This window comes from Suncus etruscus, chromosome 2 (genome assembly GCF_024139225.1).
Source record: "Suncus etruscus isolate mSunEtr1 chromosome 2, mSunEtr1.pri.cur, whole genome shotgun sequence".
In the NCBI taxonomy this organism is placed as follows: Eukaryota; Metazoa; Chordata; class Mammalia; order Eulipotyphla; family Soricidae; genus Suncus; species Suncus etruscus.
Genome location: NC_064849.1, coordinates 113,536,124 through 113,542,061, shown reverse-complemented (window position 1 = coordinate 113,542,061; position 5,938 = coordinate 113,536,124). Strand labels below are relative to the sequence as shown.

The window sequence follows — 5,938 nt, the reverse complement described above, 5'->3', positions numbered from 1 at the left end:
GGACTTTCAGTCTCCAGAACCTAATGGAACACACTAATAGCGTGTGACTCTTAGTTGTACTATCTTAGGGACTACCCACAAAGGGTAAGAATCCTAAAAGGTGATGAAACAAAGCCTTAGACACTTTAGGATATATAGACAGTATATCATCTAAACATCCTAAAGTGTCAGTTGTGTCTAGTGTTTACTCTAGCCAAAGCATTGCAAAGATGCTAACTCTGATTGAGACATGTTTTCCAGAAGCTCTTTTTCCTGGATGCAGTTGCTGGTATCACCAAGATCTGTCCTAGGTCAGCTGCATGCAAGGTGAATGCCCTACTGCTGTGGCACCACTCTGGCCCCTTAGTTGATTGTTTTTAATAAATATTTTTATTTATTTGTTTAATTAATTAGTTAATTAATTAATTTTGGTTTTGGGGTCACACTCGGCAGTGCTCAGGGGCTACTCCTGACTCTATTCTCAAAAATCACTCCTGGCTGGCTCAGGGAACCATATGGGATGCCGGGATTCAAACTACCAACCTTCTTCATGCAAGGCAAACAAACACCTTACCTCCATGCTATCTCTCTGTCCCTTAGTTTAATTTAATTTTGTTATTTTATTAAATGATTTTGTTTATTTTATTAAATCAATTTTTAATTTATTTAATCTTGTTTAATTAATTAATTAATTTTTGTCCCCCAATTCACAATACATACCCGGCAAGGGGCCTGTGTTGAGGTGTATATGGGGTGCCTTTACTGTACCTCCTCTTTCTATACAGCCAGTGTAAAGAACACAGCCTGTGGTAAGATTTGGGAGGCCTTATCTTATCTTTTATTTATTTTATTTTTTTTTTCTTCAGAGCAAACTAAAGTTGTTTTTTTTTTGTTTGTTTGTTTTTAAAGTAAGAATTCATTTAAAGGACAAAATTGATTAACATAATGAGGTAAACTAATATAACATAATATAGTGACATAACATAACATATAATATAATTGATATAATAATACATGTAAGTCAAAGAAAATTTCTGATTAAAAACACAATTTTTTTTTCATAATGGCTTACATATCTTTCACTGTAGTATTTTGGGTACATATTCACATTGAATCAGGGGAATACCCATCACCTAATATGTCCTCTTCTCAATCAAAAATCAAATATGCTGAAAATAGGCAGAGTCCTGTCTAGAGGCTTCCAACCTCAGTTTGAGAGAGGATGTGAAAAAAGTAATTAAAATACCACAACAATACAAAAAAGAATATCGAATTAAATAACCGATAAGCACCACAGCAATAAAGACAGGCACCACACAATAATCTCGGTTCTGAAATCAAATCATACTCAAGTGCAAAAAAGAAAGAGAAAGACAAAACAAAATAAAATAAAATAATATTGGAGACATCAACCGTAATCTCCACACCAAAATAAAGACGTCAAAAAAAAAAATAGATCATTTATTCTCCTCTTGATGCTTTCGTGGTATGTGGAAGACTTCTACTTTATCTTGGATGGTAAAATCAGACCTGTTTCTAAAGATCTTGGTGGCTGTGCAGATCAGGGAATGGAGTTTATGAAGTCTTTCTTTGTGGTTCTAGCAGTTATGCTTCTTCAATGTCATTTTTTTGTTTTTTATGTGTTCTAGGTGTTTCAGAATAGTGCTACCATTCTGTGTTTTTCTTTTGTCTTCTGACTTACTTCGTTTAACATAACATGATCTAGCTCCATCCACGTTGCTGCAAAGTCTGTGATTGTATCATTTCTAACTGCCATGTAATATTCCATTGTATACATGTACCACATCTTAATGATCCATTCATCTGTTGTTGGACATCGAGGTTGGTTCCAAGATTTGGCTATTATACTGAGTGCTGCAATAAATAGTGGGGTGCATATGTAATTTGGAATGAATGTCCTTCCATCTTGGGGATATATGCCTAGGAGAGCAATTGCTGGGTCAAATGGCAGCTCAATTCTAAGTTCTTTGAGCACTCTCCAGACTTTTCTCCATAGATGTTGGACCAAGGGGCATTCCCACCAGCAATGAATGAGAGTTCCTTTCATACCACATCCTCTCCAACAAAGGTTGTTCCCATTATTTTTGATGTGAGCCAACCTCACTGGTGTGAGGTGGTATCTCATTGTTGTCTTGATTTGGATCTCCCTGATGATGAGCGAAGGTGAGCATGTTTTCATGTGTTTGTTGGCCATCCTTCTCTCTTCCTCAGAGAAATGTCTATTCATTTCGTCTCCCCATTTTTTTATGGCTTCGTTTGGTTTTGAAGGGCTCAGGTTTCTGAGCGCTTTGTATGTTCTAGATATCAGCCCTTTATCTGATATATCAAGTGAAAAGATTTTTTCCCATTCTGTTAGCTGTCTTCTTGCATTAAGTAGGGTTTCTTTTGCCATGCAGAAGCTTTTTAGTTTGATATAGTCCCATTTCTTTATAGTTGATGCTAACGTTTTTGCCATTGGTGCTCCATTCTCAAAGACCCTTTTGATATAAAGGTCTTCGAGTGTTCTGCCTATTTTATTCTCGATAAACTTTATAGATTCAGGTCTGATTTCCAGATCTTTGATCCATTTTGAGTTGACTTTTGTATAAGGAGTGAGATATGGGTCGATTTTCACTTTCGTGCATATGAGTTTCCAGTTGTACCAACACCATTTGTTGAATAGGCTTTCTTTGTTCCATTTCATATTCTTGCCTCTTTTATCAAATATTAGTTGGCTATATATCTGGGGGTTTATGTCTGGGAATTCTGTTCTAATCCACTGGTCTGAGGTCCTGTCTCTGTTCCAGTACCATGCTGTTTTTATTACTATGGCTTTATAGTATAGTTTCAAGTTAGGTAAGGAGATACCTCCCAACTTCTCATTTTTCAGAATGTGTTTAGCTATCCTGGGTCTTTTATGGTTCCAAATGAATTTTATAATTGATTGTTCTATTTCTTTAAAGAATTGTGTCTGGATTTGGATAGGGATTGCATTAAATCTATATAGCAGTTTGGGTAAAATAGTCATTTTGACTATGTTAATTCTACCTATCCATGAGGATGGGATGTTCTTCCATTTCTTTAGATCGTCTTCAATTTCTTTCTGAAGTGTTTTGAAGTTTCCCTGGTATAGATCTTTCACTTCTCTTGTAAGGTTGATTCCTAGGTATTTGATATTTTTTGATACTATCTTAAATGGAATTGTATTTTTAATCTCTCTCTCCTCAACTTCATTGTTTGTATATAAAAACGCTACTGTCTTTTGTGTATTGACTTTGTATCCAGCCACTTTACTGTATTGGTTGATTGTTTCTAGGAGTTTTTCTGTGGATTCTTTAGGGTTTTTGATGTATATCATCATATCATCAGCAAATAGAGCTAGCTTGTGTTCCTCTTTCCCTACTTGAATTCCTTTGATTCCCTTCTCTTGTCGGATTGCTATTGCTAGGACTTCTAAGGTTATATTGAATAAGAGTGGAGAGAGTGGACAGCCTTGCCTAGTTCCTGACCTTAGTGGGAATGCTTCTAGCTTCTCGCCATTAAGTATAATGTTGGCTGTAGGCTTTTCATAAATAGTTGTAACTATCTTAAGGAAGGTGCCTTCTAACCCTATTTTGCTGAGTGTCTTTAACATGAACGGATGTTGGATTTTGTCAAACACCTTCTCTGCATCGATTGATATGATCATGTGGTTTTTGTCCTTCATGTTGTTGATGTGGTGTATAATGTTTATTGATTTGCGTATGTTGAACCAACCTTGCATTCCTGGTATGAATCCCACTTGATCGTGATGTATGATCTTTTTGATGAGGTGTTGGATTCGGTTTGCTAAGATTTTGTTAAGTATCTTTGCATCAATGTTCATTAGTGAGATTGGTCTGTAGTTTTCTTTTTTGGTGGTGTCTTTGCCTTCTTTAGGAATGAGTGTGATATTAGCCTCATAAAAGGAGTTGGGGAGGATTCCTGTTTTTTCTATGGTTTTGAAAAGCCTATGGAACAGTGGTAATAAGTCTTCTTGAAATGTTTGATAGAATTCACCTGTAAATCCATCTGGGCCTGGGCATTTGTTCTTAGGGAGTCTTTTAATTACGTCTTCAATTTCCTCTGAAGTGATTGGACTGTTTAGAGTTTCTAGGTCTTCCTTTTCCAGTCTTGGAAGAGGGTGTTTGTCCAAGAATCTGTCGATTTCTGGTGGGTTCTCTAGCCTAGTTGAATATAGTTGTTCATAATATGATCTCATGATATGTTGTATTTCTTGGGGTTCTGTTGTAATCTCTCCCCTTTCATTCGTGATCCTAGTGATCTGGGTGTTTTCCCTCTTTTTTTTTTGGTAAGTTTTGCCAATGGTTTGTCTATCTTATTTATTTTTTCGAAAAACCAACTCCTGGTCTCATTGATTTTTTGTATTGTTTTCTTAGTCTCTATGTTGTTTATTTCTGCTCTGGTTTTTATGATTTCTTGCCTTCTGGTTGTGGTTGGATTTCTCTGTTGCTGTTGTTCCAATTCTTTGAGGTGATCTTTTAAACTGTTGGTTTTGTTATTTTCCTGTTTCTTAACATAGGCCTGTAATGCTATGAGTTTCCCCCTAAGTACTGCTTTTGCTGTATCCCATAAATTCTGACATGTTGTCTCTTCATTGTCATTCGTCTCAAGGAATCTTTTTATTTCCTCCTTGAGTTGTTCTTTGATCCAGCTGTTGTTAAGCAGTATGTTATTCAATCTCCAGGTATTAGTTTTCCTCCATTGCTTCTTCTTGACATCAATTATAAGCTCTGTTGCATAGTGATCTGAAAGGGTACTTCTAATGATCCTTACCTTTGTGGTCTTAGGTTGGCTTTGTATGATCTATTCTGGAGAAGGTTCCATGTGGGTTTGAGAAGAATGTGTATTCTACTTTCTGGGGATGGAGGGCTCTATATAAGTCTATTAGCCCTAATTCTTCTAATTTTTCATTTAGAGCTCTTATTTCTTTACTATTTTTCTGTTTGGAGGATCTGTCCAGTGGTGATAGTGGAGTATTGAGGTCCCCTACTATTATCACAATTCCCTTCATGTGTTTCTCCAGGTTTGTCAGTAGTTGCCTCACATATTTTGGTGATTTTACATTAGGTGCATAGATATTGACCAGGGTTAGCACTTCTTGATCTAATGTTCCCCTGATCAGTAAGTAGTGCCCCTCTTTGTCTCTGATCACTTTCTTGAGGTTGAATACAATTTGGTCTGATATAAGAATGGCTGTCCCTGCTCTTTTTTGTTTTCCATTGGCCTGAATAATTACTTTCCATCCTTTAATTCTAAGCCTGTGCTTATCCTGTAACTGTAGGTGTGTTTCTTGCAGACAGAAGAAGTCCGGTTTATTTTTCCTAACCCAGTTCTCTACTATGTGTCTTTTAATTGGAGAGTTTAGTCCATTAACATTTAGGGAAATTATTGATAAAGAGGACTGTTGTGCAGTTGTATTGTGTGGCGTGGTTGTTGTTACAATCGGGGGTTTGGATTGTGTAATTCGTCTCTGAGTAAGTCACTTAGGATCGGCTTAGTTTGCACAAATAGTTCAAGTTCGTTCATATTTGTGAATGTTTTTAGTCTGCCCTCCCATATGAATGATAGTTTTGCTGGGTATTGGACCCTGGGTTGGAAATTTCTTTCACTCAGTCGTTTAAATACGTCATTCCACTGTCTTCTTGCTTGAATTATTTCAAATGGGAGATCTGGTTTGATTCTTATGTCCTTTCCTTTGTACTTGAGGTTTTTTTTCTCCCTTATTGCTTTCAGGAGTTCCTCTTTCTCTTTGTTTTTCGCCATTTGGATTATTATGTGTCTTGGTGTGAGTTTATTAGGGTCTATTTTATTAGGGACTCTCTTGACTTCTTGGATTTGTCCTAAATTGTCTTTCCAGAGGGTGGGAAAGTTCTGTGTTATTATCTCCCTGACTACTTGTTCTTCCCCCTTCCCTATT

General features: G+C 36.5%; 1 non-coding gene across 1 annotated transcript; it reads right to left on the bottom strand.

Annotated features, from left to right (window-relative positions):
• Positions 1-672: 672 nt before the first annotated feature.
• On the bottom strand, positions 673-805 carry LOC126002601 (small nucleolar RNA SNORA51). Its single transcript, XR_007493285.1, has one exon. It is a non-coding gene; the product is annotated as a small nucleolar RNA SNORA51 (small nucleolar RNA).
• Between the last annotated feature and the right edge of the window lie 5,133 nt (positions 806-5,938).